Genomic DNA, 17201 nt, shown 5'->3' with positions numbered 1-17201 from the left:
CAGTAACAACAAGAACCATGAATATATCTACTATGCACTGGGGAAAATGGAAATCTGAACAGGCTCAAAGTCATTAGCAGGGAGATAGAAAATACAGCAGGTTATGGTAAAGCAATGTAATTCAGGCTAGGAGAGAATTGGGCTAGGAGAGGGATTGGGAAAATCAGTGAAGGATGCTGACGCAGGGCAGGAGAGACACCTTGAATAGAAAAAGTGATTAAAGGCATCCACCAAGAGGAACAGCACAGCAAGGCACTGATAAGAGTGTGGCATGCTCATCTGGACAATACTAAATAGGAGGAAGAAGTGAAAACGAGTGCTTGTATATAAACGCAAAAGACAGAGTGGATAGAAAGATAACTAGTAAAATATGTCCAGGGAGCCAAGGTGGGGGCAGGGGAGGAATGGGAGCAGAGGGACGAGGAAAGGTAGGGGTGGCATCACAGGATTGCACAATTTCGTAGGTGGAGGGAGGGGGTAAAGGAAATGGGAAAGATCCAGCGAGGATTTGAAAAGGCAGAGTAATGATGGGCATAGTCCAATTTTATAAAACATAATGAATGGGAACAATTATATGAAACACAATGTGAATGAAGAATAGTGTGAAATGCAATGTATATGGACTTTGTAAGCAAACCAATATAAAAGATTTTTTTATTCTAAAAAGACTAGGGGGAAAATGGGAGGAAATTATCTGTAATATAATTTTCAAAAGTCTTACGGATTTGAAAGATTATTTCCTTCCAGTGCTGCTGTGTGTGCGTGCTTATTCATTTTTTTTTAAAAAAACAATTACTAAGCACCTATTATATGCCAGGGTGTTTTTGGAGGCCTGGAGATACAGTGGTGCACAGAATAGACAAAACTGTGCTCATGCTGCTTACATTGTGATTGTACAGTCTTACAAAGAAACAAAATGCAAGCCAAAATGTATCTGCAGCTTTCCAATGCGACTTTTTTTTTTTTGGCTAAGAAAATGCAAGACAAAGTATGGTATTGTATACAGCAGGTCTTAAAGAGAGTCTCCCCTCTCCCCCCAGTAAACCACATTGAGCCTCCTACACCACATTTTGATAAGGATTCAGAGAGAAGTCCAGGGTTGTGAATTCCCTGTGCAATACGCGCCATCCAGTTTCCTTTATACTGGGAGCATTTATTTCATTACAGTTTTATGGAGAAAGGTATTCACACTATGGAAACAAAATGGATTTTTGCAGACTTGATTTCCCATTCAATATGTTGTTATCAACAGAGAATCAAAGGTGGATATACATTTTTCTAAGGTGAATTTTTTTTTAAAGTACTGAACCAAAGAAGGCTGAATAATGCCCTTCAAAAATCCAGTTTACTGTAGCCCCAGATTTTCACAAATGGTCTCAGCCTTTCTAAACAGGAGTCCTGGTGGCACAGCAGTTAAAGCAGCTGACAATGAGTTGCAAGGTCAGACCCACCATCTGCTTCTGTGGAGATTTCCAGCGTTGGAAACCCTGTGGGGGTCTGTTCTACTTTGTCCTATATGATCATGGTGAGTCAAAATCAACTCCACAACAATGAAGTTTTGGTTCATCTATCCAAAATGCCTTTGTTTCCTTGCATATAAAACAACAATCAAGATATCTCACTATGTGAAGTCAAATGAAAAGAACAGAAAACACTCTGGATTTCATTCATTAGTAAGTAGCATGTTTGAAAACTTTGGTACCTCAAGAAAAACCAAACCCAAAAAACCCAAAACCCAAAACAGTTCATTCTATCGTACACTGAAGTAAAAAAAACAAAAACAAAACAAAAAAACCCCCAAAAAAACCACCAAAAAAAACCAACACACACACACAAAAAGAAAACCAAACAAAACACAAAACTTTTGACCCGTCTTTAGTAGTCGTTTCTGAGCAGTATCAGCCCTCCAGATGTACTGTTATATACTGTTATACTGTTTGCTGCCATTGAGAATGGCCTTGAATCAAGGTGACTCAGACACAATACAAGGCAATGCTGGCAGTCATTCGCCATCCCAATATCTGGTTATAGATGAGACTGGAGTGATTCACAGGTCCTGAATGGGTTTTGGAAGTAAAACACCAGGCCCTTCATCCTAGTTCATTTTAGTCCAGCAACTCTGCTGAGAGCTACTCAGCATTGTAGCATCACCTCACCCATGTGCATGAGGTGCATTAGTTGGGAACTGAATCCAGATCTGCATGGCAGCTGAAAATTCTACCATCAAATTATCATTGCCTGGCCTTTCAGTTATCCTGCTGTTGTTATGTGCTGTTGAGCCAGAACCGACTCACAGCTGACCATCCAGCAAATTTTCAGAGGCTGTAAATTACATGGGAGGAGACTGCCCATCTTTCTCACTTGGAACAGCTGGTAGATTTGAACTGCCTGCCTTTGTGTTGGCAGTCTAACTTCTTATCACTAGGACACCAGTGCTCCCTTTCAGATATATTAGTGGTTAATAAGATTATAATGATGGTTCAGGATAGAGTAAGGTTTCGATCTGTTGTTGTGAGTTGTAGTTGATGTTGATGGCACCTAACAGCAACAAGAAAACGTGGTTATTATTTTTTTCCTCTGGGTATGTAATGGTCTGTAAAAGAACTACCTTCTAATGTCAAGAGTGCTTTTCACTTTTATATAGAGCACATTCACTTTCAAGATATGACTCTGATTTCATGATCACATCTTATGGCCGATTTAAATTCCTATCTAGTTACCTTTTGTTATGACAACTGCTATCATGATAATGTCCAGTTAAGTACATGCAAATAGATGATGAATAAATTACTACTTACACAAATGTGACTATGTGTCATTCTCTAGTCAATGCACCCAACTATAATTTCCAAAAAAGATAAAAGTCAAACTCACTCATTGAGAGGAATCTATCCTCCACAAGTGACTGGTATCCAATAAACAAATGCATCATTCTTAAATAGCAGTAGCTAGTTACCCCTCCCTCCCTTTTTTTTTTTAAAAAAAAAACAAAACCAAAAACAACAAAAACCAACCCAAGCAGCCCTCAAAAATCTGTGGGAATGGTGGTGCATTGACTATATAAAGTAGAATACTATTATTTCAGTGGAAAAAGAGGTTTTAAAAATCTTATAATCCTTTCACTAAAAATTCAAGGTTTTTTTTTTTAAAGTCAAAGTGGGTCAGAATTCATTAAGAACCGTCTTGCACAGGACACTCAGCCAACCCCAAGGCAATTTCAACACAAGGCAACCTTGAAAACGTCTTCCTTCAACCTTTTAACAAAATGTCAGGGTGGTTCCAAAGGTAATATTTTATTCACTGTGTAAGCCAAAGGATCAATAGAACTTGTGCTCCTTTGTTTAGCTTCTATTTCTTTTAACCTTATACTTTATTGGATGCACAAAAGTCACCATTATATTGGATAATGCTTACGGCAATTCTAGTATTGGGTTTGAGTAGGTCTGAAACAATAAGCCATTCTCTGGTGTAACCGAGGTCCTGCTAGATATGTGTGGATGCCCACAGATGACTGGCAACCAATGAGTGGAATAGGCGAAATGTTGTCACATATAGCCTACTTGTCCTGGGGAAAAACAAGGAAGTCAATCCATGAGGCAATTCAACAGTTACTATTTAATGAGAACTGATAGTAGTTCGTGTTACAGCAATGTTTAAACTTCAAACTGGGTGCCTCCTCTGGATTAAGATTGTTGTCATTGTGTACCACCAAATGGATCCAACCCATAGCTGGCCCTACAGTGGGTTGTTGCATGGGAGGAGATTGCCCATCTTTCTCCCAAAAAGCAATTGGTGGATTCGAACTGCATACCATTGAGCTGACAGTGTCATTCCTTAACAGAGGATTAAGACTAGGGGTCAGGGGAAGGTAACTCAGTAATGATTGACTACTGATTTTAAGACTCAAACTCAGTCATTACATTGTTGATGCTTCACATTCATTTCTGTACAATGACTGTATGCTGGTATAGAAGCCCTGCCAATGGAGTCAAGTCTGAGTGGTGAGCATACAACTCCAATTCACTTGCTGCTCCATAGAAGAAAGGTAAGCTATCTCCTCTCTCGCAATTTACTGCCTCTGAAAATCTGCTGGAGGGTCAGCTATGAGTTGGTTCTGATTCAATAGTAGACATCACCTACAACAGCAACTTACGGTGGCCCTCTATCTGGTTTCTGTTTATCTTTATGGAAGGATCTACCACTTCTCAAAGTACTGCCCATCTACTTCTCACAGAGCAGCTGGTGGGTTTAAATCACTGATCTTGCCATTTGAATCTTGACAAGTTACTTTGCTACCAGGAGCTCTTACACCAGCATACATTACCAACTGACTTTATTCGGTTCAGTAATTGATTATGGAATGTTAACATCATGAAGATAGCATTTCAATACTGAATACAGAAAATGACGAGCCCATTACGTATAGAGCAGAGGCTCTATTGACATAGTCAATAGGGAATTGTGTTGGTAAGCCAAAGATGGCATCTCTCTGGTGGTCCGCATCTACCAAGGACTCTGTAGGAGTAAGACAGCCAGTCTCCCATAAGATTTACAACCTGAGCACAAAGGAAGATATTCAGATGGCCAGCAGATGCATGAAGAAGTGCTCCAAAATAACTGACAATAAGAGAGAAGAGAGACACAAATAAAAACCACAATGAGGTACCATCTTACTCCAGCAGCAATGGCAAAGTTTAATAGGACAGCAAGGAATGTATGTTGGAGAGGATGTGGGGAGATATGAACTCTCATGCACTGCTGGTGGAATTGGAAAAAAGGTACAACCGCTGTGGATGGTGGTTTGGCGTTTCTGCAAAATGCTGAACACTGACATTCCATAGGACCCAGCTATTCCACTGCTAGGAATATACCCCAAGAAATATGAACTGCGATACAAACTGAGACTTGTACACCTATGTTCATATCAGTGCTATTTATAATAGCGATAAAATGGAAACAGCCCAAATGTCCATCAACAAAGGAATGGACTGAGAATCTATGGTACATTCACACAATGGAATACTAGCAGAACTAAGCAACGACAATTTCATAAAATACTATATAGTATGGAGGAGACTAGAGACCATTAAACTGAGGGAACTCACTCAGTCTCATAAGGGCAGACACCACATAAGACCACTATTATAAAAATAGAAGGATAACTAGCAAGATGTGTATAAAAGCTCAATAGGGGAAGGGAGGCTGAGGGTGGGGAAGAGGGAAATCACTGGGATAACAGAGCTTTGTGAGCAGAGGGGAAGGTGAAAGAATTAGTAAAGACCTGAAGAGATAGGGTAATAGTAGGCATAGATCATTGGCGGTGAATTTTATAAAACACAATGTATATAGGTGAAAAAAAAAAAGACTTACAGGGAAGGAAATGGGAAGTATCAGGTAGATACCTGCAAAGACAGGGTAATGATGGACAAGGTCCAATGGTAATTAATTTTATAAAACATAATGCATGGGAATGATTGTATGAAACACAATGGGAATGAAGAATAGTGTGAAACACAATGTATATAAACTTTGTAAGCAAATCAATATAGAGAAGAAAAAATTTACAGCCTCTGAAAACATGCCACAAAATCAGCTGTGAGTTGGTTCCCACTCAATGGCAGTGAGGTATGTTGTTATGTTTATAGTGGTACAGAATCTCACCGAACAAGTGTTCTTAAAAAAACAAACAACCCAAACAAACCACCAAACCAATACCAAAACTATGTATTGAAATGGAAAATGACAGCTTCTAACCTACATGGAGAGAAAAATAAAATCACCATAAAAATCAATTCTTTAAAAGAAAATTGAAACGTATCTTATGTGTTATGTTATCCAGCCTCACGCTGGTTCAAAGATTCTGACATTTCAAGGGAGAAAATACTGTGGAAACTTAATAAATATTGAAGTTTACAAACAAAAAGAATAACAATGATATGTGGACCAATTTTCAAAACCATTGAAAATCAATGTGCTTTTACTCTGCCTAACTCAGTTAACTCTATTATTTAATGTACACTTGATTTGAATAGGTTTGAACAGAGCGATTTGAATTTTATATAGAATATCTAGCAAATGACATTTAATGTAAAATTTCCTTTGTCCTCTCCCTACGCCCTTATGATAGACCTGCAGCAAAAGGTGTCAAGTTCCTTTTGCTGGTTTCTTGTATAACCTTCAAATGTTAAGTTGTTTCCATCATGTTTATCTCCTATTTCTCTTACATATACCTCTGGCCTCATACTACCACCATGAAGGTTTTCACACTTATTTAATACATCCTTCTTGCTATACCATTTGGAAACACTCCTTTTCCTCAACCACTTCTCAAACTCACTATCTTCAGTCGGAATAGCAACCCACCATCTGACTGGGTATTATTGTGATGACAGGAGTCCAGAATAAAGGCTGCACAGTGGAGTGGACCTGGGGGGAGGGATTGCATAACAATGAAAGAGTTTTTCTTTTTTTTTGCAAGGAGAAGATTGGACTGGGGTGGGGAGGAGGTGGGCAGGGAGAAAAGTAAACAATGAATGATTGGAAACCCCAAGTCTCTATAAACTTTAATTAAAGTGAAGAATAATTTAAAACCCCCAAAACTTAACAGCTTGAGGTTGCCCATTTTTCTCCTGCAAAGTGATTTCAAACCACCAGAAATATAGACTACACCCCACAGCTCCCTTCAATTACTTCAGATAACATGACCACTTCCTCCTTGATGCCCTCCCAGTTTTATCCTAAACCTACTATTCCCAGCCCCAAATCATTAAAGGATACTTCAAATTTCTGCCATTAGTTCTTTTTACAAAAAAGCCTTGGCAAGGTAAGTTGTAAAATGTCAGAATTTTAGGATGAGCTATCATTGAGTCACATACAAGTAGTTTTCAATTTTAAATAAAAGCAAAATACACCACTGCTCACAAAGCATTTTCACAATGGCCAAAGTGTGAAAACAGCCTGCACGTGTCCACCAACAGATGAATTGGCTACACAAAATGTAATACATATGTATAATGGAGTATTATTCAGCCCTAAAGAGAGGGGAAGTCCTGAAACATACTCTTTTTACCATGGCTGAGCCTTGAAAACATGCTGAGTGAAAATTCCAACACAAAAGGGGAACCATTCTATGATCTCACAGGAAATATCCAGAATAAGTTTATTAGTGGCCACCCGGTAGGTTAGGGTGATTAACAACAACCAGAGGCAAGGGAGAGGGAAAAAAGCGTCGTAGAACTTCTAGAAGAGTGACAGGAAATAAAAGAAAAGGAAGCTAATAATGGAAATGGCTGCACACCATACACACAACTAATGTCATAGAATTGTGTATGTGAAGACTATTAAAAAAGCAAATGATTTTTTTTAAAAAGGTAGAATTGAAATGAAGAAATGACCTCACCTATCTCAAATGTCTAAGATTTCAGAAATTCTGTCAAGTAATTGATTTACAGTGAGAATGGTCACTGGGAAATGTTAAAAATGTTATTTCAACCAACCCTGGATGCACACACCAAGTTATACCAAGAACTCTGGAGGACAACCACCTGGCCAACTGGAAGAAATCCATATTTGTTCCCATTCCAAAGAAAGGTGATCTGACAGAGTCTGGAAATTATTGAACAATATCAAGATTCTGCTGAAAATGATGCAAAAACGAGTGGAAGAGCATATCAACAGAACTGTCAGAGGTGCAGGCTGGGTTTAGAAGAGGCCATGGTACTAGGGATGTTATAGCTAATATTAGATAGATAGATAGATCTTGGCGGAAAGCAGAGAGTACAAGATGAATGTCTGTGTTTCATTGACTATGCAAAGACCTTTGACTGTGTGGATCACAACAAACAGTGGCTAACTCTGAAAAGAATGGGAATCCCAGAACACTTGATTGTGCTTATGCAAAACCAGGAGTAAATCGTCAGAACAGAGCAAGAAAACACGGCATCGTTTTAAGAATATTAGCATTATTAATTATTTTCCTGGCTGTTGTTGGTAAACACAAAGTGAGAAAGCAGTGTGTGACAAAATAATTTTAAAGTGTTATAACTGGGTTAAGCTGTAGGTCATCTACAGCAACCTAAGAACTGTATCAGTGCAGTTAAAACATTATCAGGAAAACTGGATTTAATGCGTATGAATGCCTTTCACCAGAGAGATTTAGAGGAGGCCTTCATTCATCTGACGGTTCTTCAGTAAAGCTAGGCTCCCTACCTGAGCTATCAATCACACTAAAAGGAAGCTCTGCACCTGCTATTTCTTTTTTAATTAAATGTTTCAGATGTTGATAAATGTCTTCCCACTGCCATCCAGAAATTAGAGGACATTTTAACATAACAAAAGCAAACCCCACTGCTTTCAGGTCAGTTTGACCCCACAGGGCTCCCCCACAAATCTTTATGAGACTGCCCATCTTCCTGCCTCGGAGAGTGGCTGGTGGATTTGAACTGGCAACCTTTTTTGTTAGCAGAACCGTAAGTCTGCTATATGGTAGACATAACATCTGTTGCTTGCAATGAAACGTTATTAACACGTTGCTGCACAATTTTTAAATTGATGACCGTGCTTAGAAACACATTTGCCGTCATTTGCAGCAACGTTTAACAATGCACAAAGTATGTGCTTTTATATACATATCAAGTGCATACGTGGAGCATCCACATCACTTGGGAACGTGTTAGAAAAGCAGATTTCCAAACGCCCTAGCTGACCTATTTAAATGAGATGTTCTGGGGGAGGGCTTCCTGTAGCCAAACTCTCCAGGTGATTCCAATGCTAATCTCGGACCACCATTACCATGGAAGATTCTTGACCTTCTCTCTGTGTCTGGGTAACTTCAAACTCCAAACACAAAAATATCCAAGCAACACTGATTCAAAGATTCCAGGAGAGCAAAGTCACTTACAAAGCCTGTCTCTCTCAGGTCACATCACACGTTGAGAGCTTTTCCTTGCCGCCTCCTTTCTGTTCCCAGTTTCAATAGATGCCTTGGTGGTAGGCAGAAGAGACTGAAGGTGCTTTCCCATAAGGAAAGAAAAGCTTTATCATTGCCACAGAATTACGGCCTGGGTACAAACAAAATCAACAGCAACAACTCACTGCCATCAAATTGAAACCAACTCAGAGCTGACCCTCCAGGGAGTTTTTAGAAGGCTGTAAATTGTTGTAATGGGAGGAGATAGCCCATTTTGCTCCCGCAGGGCAGCCTGTGAATGTGAACAGCCTATCTTTGGGTTGGCAGTGCCACTCCTTACCCACTAGACCACCAGAGCCCCTTATAAAACAAAATAGCATTAGAAAAGTAGAGATGAGAGAGAGATGGCAGCTTGGCAGATTGCACTTAACTGTAAGAGGTATTCCTCACCACAACAAGATAAACAACCCAGCTGAAAAATGGGCACAGGATATGAACAGACACTTCACCAAAGAAGACATTCAGATAGCCAACAAGCACATGAAGAAATGTTCAAAATCCCTAGGTCTAAGAGTCATGCAAATCAAAACAACTATGAAACATCATTTCCAGTAACAATAGCAAAGTTCAACAGAGCAGCAAACAGAAAATGCTGGCAAGGTTGTGAAGAGACTGGAAACCTTATTGGTGATAGTGTAAAATGGTGCAACCACTATGGAAGTCTGTATGCTGCTTCCTCAAAAGGTTAGAAATAGAAATAACATTTGACCCAGCATCCCACCACTTGGAATATACCCAAAAGAAACCACAACTGCCACCCAAGCAGATATATGTACACCCATGTTTATTGCGGCTTTATTCACAATAGCAAAGAGTTGGAAACAACCCAAGTGTCCAAACACAAATGAATGGATAGAGAAACTCTGGTATATTCACACAATGGAACACTACGCTGCATTGAAAAACAAGGAACTCGAAATATTATACAAAATGGGTGACCCTGGAGGACATTATGCTGAGTGAAATATCTAGGTCACAAGAGCACAAATACTGCATAGTAACACTGTTAGAAAGCGGGACTGACACTGTTTAAAAGGGATATATGATTAGGTATTATTGTCATGACAAGATTCCAGAATGAAAGCTGCATAGTGGAGTAGAAAAGGGGGAGAATTTTGTAACAGTTGAAGAATTTTGTTTATTTTTCAAAGAGAAAAGCAAACTGGGGTGAGGGGCAAGGAGGAAAGTGTGCAACAATAAATGGATGGAAATCCAAAGTCTCTGTAAACTTTAATTTAAAAAAAAAGGGGGGGTACTCCTGGTGCCCTGCCCAACCATGTTACCTGCGCTGGGCACCATCCCTGGCTGCTACGATTGTTGTTGGCCGCGAACGTCCCTCAGCTGCCGGCCTTTTCTACAAAGGTGGCTCCTGGAGGTGGGGGGTGGGGGGAAGGGTTATGTTTCTGGTACAGGAGTTAATGAATGCTCTCAGGGACAAGCCATGACCAATGGTGTGCCGGAGCAGAGTGCAAAAGCCAATAGGAAAAGCAGCCATGGTAGAGCATTTACAGGATTAAAATTAGAACATGCTGCGAATTAAGGGCCCTCCCGCTGAGCCAGTTGGTAAACATTTACGATCTCTTTGCTGGCCACAGCTAAAGACGGAAGGACTCCATAATACAAAGGGGCATGTCGGTTGTGTGATTTATGATCTGGAGCCTTCACTTGCTCTCTGCATCTGAAGACAAAGCTAGACGTGGATCACATACTTGCTCTGCCCTTCTCTTTCCCCTAACTCACTTAGAGGTGTCGCCTAAGAGCAGACTCTATAAAGCAATGGCACCCAGCTAGATTCCTGACCTCAGGCTATTTACAGGGAAGCTGGTGAAAAATTCGTTTCACCATTAGCTAAGTGATGGTAGCACAACAGCCTCAAGGGGTGGGGGAACCAGCCCAACAAAACAACAAAATCCAAATTACTGAGTATTTTTTTAAAGTATAGATGGTAAAAAGTTAAGCTGTTTCCAGGCATAGAGGATTGTAGTTGTTGTTAGCTGTTGAGTCAGTTACAAGAGACCTGAAGCCTGCTCTATCCTGAGCCAATTTCACCATCTCAGACACACCTACCCCCCTACCCCTTACGCTAGTCGTTGAGTCAATCCATCTCATCCAGTGTCTTCCTCTCCTGGGACATCTCCTCAGCTCCTTGCGGCCTGTAAAGGCCCTAAACTCGGCCTTAACACTCCCTTGCGAGAAGACATTGTTCGCTGTTGATTAGCATCCTTAAAACCTGGTTCAAAGGGAAACCAGGTGGAATCAATTCCTGGAGCACGTGCAGAAGCACCACTTCTGACCGAGAGCCACCTTCTAGGTAAGAAGCATAGGGACGCTACTCCACGAAGCACGTGTACCACACAACAGTAAACGATTCCTCTCAACTCAGAAGTCTGAGCAAAAGAGTTCGCCTTGGAGAACCAGCTGCACCAGTGCACTCAATTAGCATAGCCCCTCTTCTACAGGTCATTTCCTGGAATTCTTGACCTTCCTTTTTGATTAAATATGAAACTCCTTCCCACAGAAATATTCACAAACTTCCAAAATTAATTGACTCAGTGAGTCATGAGCGAGTATTGCCTTTCATGTCTCCCTTTGCAAAGTACTGTCCCTGATAAACCTCTTTCTATGCTTGCACAGAAAAACTTGGATTCCTGTTTGACTCTTAACAGGTGGTGGTGGTTGAGTTCCATCGAGTCAGAACCGACCTATAGCTGAGCCTCTTGTGGATTTTTCGAGGTGGTAAACTGCACAGGAGTAGCTGCAGCTAGTGGATTAGCCTTCTTACCATCAGAACTCCCTTGCAGGAGGAGGAACCTAAATTTAACACATTGCCGCACACTTTTAAATTGACGCGACCGTGCTTCGAAACACATTTTGCCGTCATTTGAGGCACCCTGTTAAGAGCACGCCGGCAACAATTTCTTGGCAACCACATTTAAGGTTATGGAAAATTCCAGTTTCCCCATTAGCGAAGTGATTGCTATACAAAAGCCTCAAAGGAAAAAAAAAAAACCTACAAACAACAAACCCACACCATAAACTTCCACAATTTATCTTTTTTTGTTATTTTGTTTGCTTTTTTGTTTTTTTAAAAATTAATTTTAATGAACATTTACAGAGATTCTGGATTACCATTCATTTATTGCACAATTTCTTGATAACCACATTTAAGGTGGCGGGATGGCAAAAGAGAGGAAGAGCCTCGACTAGGTGGACTGACATTGTGACTGCAGCAATGGACTCGAGTGTGTCTGAGGTTATGAGTTTGGCATAGGCTAGGACAGGGTTCAGATCTGTTCATAGAGTCACTAGGAGCCATGCTTATATCTAATCCGATGGTACCTAGCAACAATGGCGACGGGCATCTTATTGGCAAGGCGATCTTGTTGGCTGTGTCAAGAAACACACTGGTACCAATTTGACCCTCTCTTCCACCAGATCTTTAGACTACTGATCTCTAAAAACAAAACCAAGCCTCCAAGAATATGAATTGAAAATTACAAAGGACTACAAGCCACACACCTGTCGTGGTTCTCAGCAGATGCAAAACATGCTATCGGGTGAGGGATCACTCTTGGTATATGTCTACATAAAAGAAAGCTCATAAAAACCGGGCTTCTCCGATATATGACTGGGTATTATGGTCATGACAAGAGCCTAGAATGAAGGTTGCATAGTGGAGTGTACTTGGGGAGGGAGGATTCTAGACCAATGAAATAATTTTTCTTTTACTTTTCAAAAAGAAGAGCAAACTGCGGGGAGGGGGTGGGCAGGGAGAAAAATGCAACAATGAATGTATGGAAATCCAAAATCTCTGTAAATGTTCATTAAAATTAATTTTAGAAAAAGAACTCAGATATATATTTTTATTACAAGTCAAGTCAGAACTTTATCTATGAAAATGCCATCTGTATGCTGGATGGAAAGAGAAATGTATACTATGCCATTGACAATTGTTAAATGTTCTTGGATTTTCATATGATCAAGATCTCTAATAATCTGGGGGAATCAAAGAAATTTTGAGTTTGAAAAATATGCTTAGAAAATAATCATTTACATTATCTTTAAGATAATGAACACATTACAAAATATCAATCAATAAAACGCTTGTGAATTTAAAAAAAAAACAACTGGGCTTCTCCAATTATTCCTTCTTACTCATAGGTGAAGGGTGTCGGAGGAGTGGGTTTGCCTATGGTCTCAGAGGGTGGGGGGTGAATCATATTGTTATTGTTGTAAATGATTTAAAATGTGCACTGCCATTTCTTTTCTAAGGCAATATGGAATTCTAGTTCAGGAAGTAGTTCGCATAGTTGAGAACCATTTCTAGTTAATGTGCTACATACGTGCATAGACACAGGCTAATAAGAACGCTTGCTCCCCCAGCTTGGTGCTAAATAATAATGATGATCTCAGGAAAACGAAGATGCCACTAATACAAGAGACGAAGTAAATTAAACATTCACGCTCCATAATGAGATCAGGTCTCTCTGGGGATAGGTTTTAACCATATCATAAGGGAAGGAATGAATGAGTTCTTAGATCTTTTAATGCTGACATTTTATTACTTAAGTTTATGTTTTGAATAGACTTTTATTACCTCTGACTCTTGAGGGACAGTATTTATAATTATTACCAGCCGTGAGCAAAGCTTCTGGAGCAAATCCTCAGTAAACAGGATTGACATATTAAAGGATCAACTCTTGATATGGTTTGTTTTCAACCAGTAGGAAGGACGACATTCTTTAGAGAAAGTTTTATTCCCAAATTATGGACTTCTTGAGTAGAATTATGCCAGATGAGCTCATTGGCTGAATATTTTGAATATCCACGTTCTCCGAAATGTGCCAGGACCATAAGAGGAGCGTGAATAACTCCAATTTAATACATTAACAATAGGAACACAGTCGAGTTCCTCCTTTTATCACCCTCCATCCCCACAACACAAAGAAGTCCACATTAAAACGAGCTGAAGAAGAAAAAGAACATGCTCCGCTGCCCACTGCTATAAAGCCTCTTCATATCTTTAAGCAAAGTTCACCCAGTGATTATCTCATTTATGAAAGGAAAAGCAGAAGGATGTTTCTTTTATTAAAGAAATGTCTCTAAGCTCTGACAGTGGAAGGCATCTTGAAACAGTCACCAGAAAGTGTGGTGAATGTCATCAACTCATTGCCTCCCGCCCACTGTTTTCAATCCTTTGCCGAGTTCCAATGTATACTACACTTACATAAGTTGTTTATGAAGAGCCAAATTAATAGTCTTGGCAATTGTTTTCATTGGAATTTGGAGAGCTGACAAATGAATTAGTAGAAAATAGCAATTCTACATGAATTAGCTTTTAAGTCTCCCTAAGAGGCTGATGCAGAACTTAAAAGAGACTTATTAGGAGAAGTAGGACAACTTAATTCAGATTGATTATAGACTTCGGTGAAGACAGCTGGGGTTCAAATGAAACTGAAAAAGAACTTATATGCACTTCAAAGTATGCTAAGCAGATGTCTGAAACAATTACTCTGCTTTGCCTTTTCAGAAGTTTCAAAGGCAGGATGGGAATAGCATGGTAAACGAAGGTTCTATTTGCCCAAGCCGAGGTAGAGACTTTTAAAACATATACAACACTATCTAAAATCAGATGCTTTGGGTAAGGGAAGTGATTTGACATTTCTGTCCTAAGTAATTTTCTTGGAGCATTATAAACAGAAGAAGAACTGAGAGGGAATCCATGGAAACTCTGTAATAAGCTTCCCTGGCAACACTAATTTACAATTAATTGTACACCAAACAATTTGGTTAGGATTTCTAGGATGACTAAAGTCTTACTTTAGTTTCTCCACTCCTATTAAAGCCAACAATGACCATTTTATTCTTAAAAATGAATAACTTTTTTTAAAATTTAAAGGAAGAGTTTTAATATGCTTCCTTGTAGATGTTGTCCCAGATAATAAAGGCCAAAATAATTAGCTTTTAAGCACATGCTCTGAAAAGTAGACAATAATCCTGGTTACTCCACATGACAGGCATTAGTTCCATATTTAATTCAGATTCATCTTGTTATGTTGTTATTGTTTGTATTTTCTTTTTAAGTGAAGTTGTAGCTTTTCTGGGGGGAACGGAGGGTAAAAAAACAGTACCAACAACACAAGTCTCAATATAGCAAGTCACTGTAGTTAATGACAATTAGAAAATTACTAATATGCCCTATTCTCCCTACCACAGGCGGTGTGACGAAGTTGTTAAGTAGCTGTGATTCCTTTTATTCAGCACTTTGTTGCTTTGAATCATTCTTACCATTGGCCCTGCCATGATGGTCCCATCTATCCATGTATCGTCTTCACTCTTTACAAGAAAAGATTATAAAGTTCGTTTACAAAACTCACCCATGACAATTTGAGATGGCTCACAGAAGTGGGAAATAAAACAAAATGATTAAGAAGACTGCTTTAGAGGCTACGAAGAGAAGAAGAGTAGCAAGGGAGGACAGAGTGGCATAAACAGGGCTCCAAGTTCTCTGCTTGCCAAAGTGCACACGGAATTCGAATACATTATATCACATTTCACATTATCTGTCAGGAGGAAATATATTTGGTTGTTCTCAATGTCAAATTCAGAGATAGCATTTCTTTGACAAATTCTTGAAATAAGCCAAGATACAAAGACTCGGGATAGTAGGCAGGAAGAAATGAATTTGCCAGTTTTCTTCTTAGATGCAAAAAGAAACATCAATAAGTAAGGGTGACATGGTAGTTTCATTACTGTCCCTGGTCCACTCCAAACATCAACTTAATCTCAATTTGAATTCCAAAAAGCTTTGCTCAACATACTTCATTGTAGGCCTTTAAGGAAAAGCTCCTAGAATTGCTGCCTTTGACTTGGCACAGTAAAAAAAAAAATTAATTGAAAGTCTGACAAAAACTAACATGCATAACTATATAGATGCGGCAAATTTGCATATTCCGAGAAGAGAGCCTGGGATAGTTTAATAATGCGATATAAAAACTGTATTTTAATTCAACTGGTAAGCTAAAGGGAGTGAAATATTTCTGGATGAAGAATGCTGTACTATTTTCCATATCAAGAAACCATGGCAGATTAGAACAAAAACAAAACATCGAACAAGAACCTACAAATGTTTTCATATCAAGATTATCCTTAAAAACCAAATGTTGTATGTAGACTTTAGGTCCAAAAGCTATTCATTATTCTGCTTTATTAAAGCCTGAGAAACGCTACTTACAGATCTACATACAGAAGTATGTAGTTCAAGGAATAGTTATTATTTCCCATTACCACAGGGAAAAATCTAATATTCGTGTTGTTTCCAATAAAGAGGGAAATCATGATTCTGTCTTTAAAATTGTTAGTAAACAAATGATAAATTTTAAAAATTAAGAATGAAAATATTTTCCCTGTCATTTTCAAGGAAGTTGAATTTTAAAGACTTATAAAATTTTAATGACTGCATTTTAAGTTCTTTCAGTAAGTTAATGGTAAAATGATATTTCTTCCTCTGGATTTCTGTGTTTCCTCTATCCTGAAAACACTGTGTTAAACCTTTGAGTCTGTTCTGACTCTTATTGATATATTAAGACAGAGTTGAACTGCCCAAGAGGGTTTCCAAGGCTGAATGGGAGCAAACCATGGAGCAAAACCATTTCCTTCTGTGGAGCCAATGGTGAGTTTGAACTGTCAAACTTTTAATTTTCCACCAAATGCTTAACTACTATGTCTCCGGGGCTCCTTGGATGATAGTTGACGAGCATTTATATTACTTTCACAGGCTCCTGGGACTTGACTGTTACCGTTTTATCCCTTCCCCAAATCTGAAAGCCACATTTGCTCAGGAAATGATAAAACACCAAATCCAACAGGAACTAAGATCTCACAGTCACTCAAATACCAATTTCTTTAATAAATAAGATCAGGATGGAGGGACGTTATGATAGAGCCACTGAGGTGACGAGCATGAACTCAGGTGAGTATATAAATTGTGCTCCTGGCTCATTGCCTAGCTCTCAGTTTGCAGTTCCCTACAGCACAGCACCTCTGAGACCTTAAATTGCAGTAGAAAAGTGGAAACAGTGGTTTTAAACATTCTTCCACTTCTTTTTCGAAACAGGTTTTAATTAATCAAATTCACTCCTTGTAAACTTCCACCACCAAAGCTTCAGTTCAAAGCTTAGTGTCTGTTAGATGCAACAGAGAAAAAGGATTTATTTCTATCAGAAAACTGAAT

The 17201-nt window shown here is 39.1% G+C and overlaps 1 protein-coding gene across 3 annotated transcripts in view; it reads right to left on the bottom strand.

Moving 5' to 3' along the window:
• The window catches only part of DMD (dystrophin), a 1058866-nt gene that overhangs the window by 456656 nt on the left and 585009 nt on the right, over positions 1-17201 (bottom strand). The gene's annotated exons all lie outside the window — the stretch shown is intronic.

This window comes from Elephantulus edwardii, unplaced genomic scaffold (genome assembly GCF_000299155.1).
Source record: "Elephantulus edwardii isolate Elephantulus edwardi_28Jun2011 unplaced genomic scaffold, EleEdw1.0 scaffold00016, whole genome shotgun sequence".
NCBI lineage: Eukaryota > Metazoa > Chordata > Mammalia > Macroscelidea > Macroscelididae > Elephantulus > Elephantulus edwardii.
This window is presented reverse-complemented; position numbering and strand designations above follow the sequence as displayed.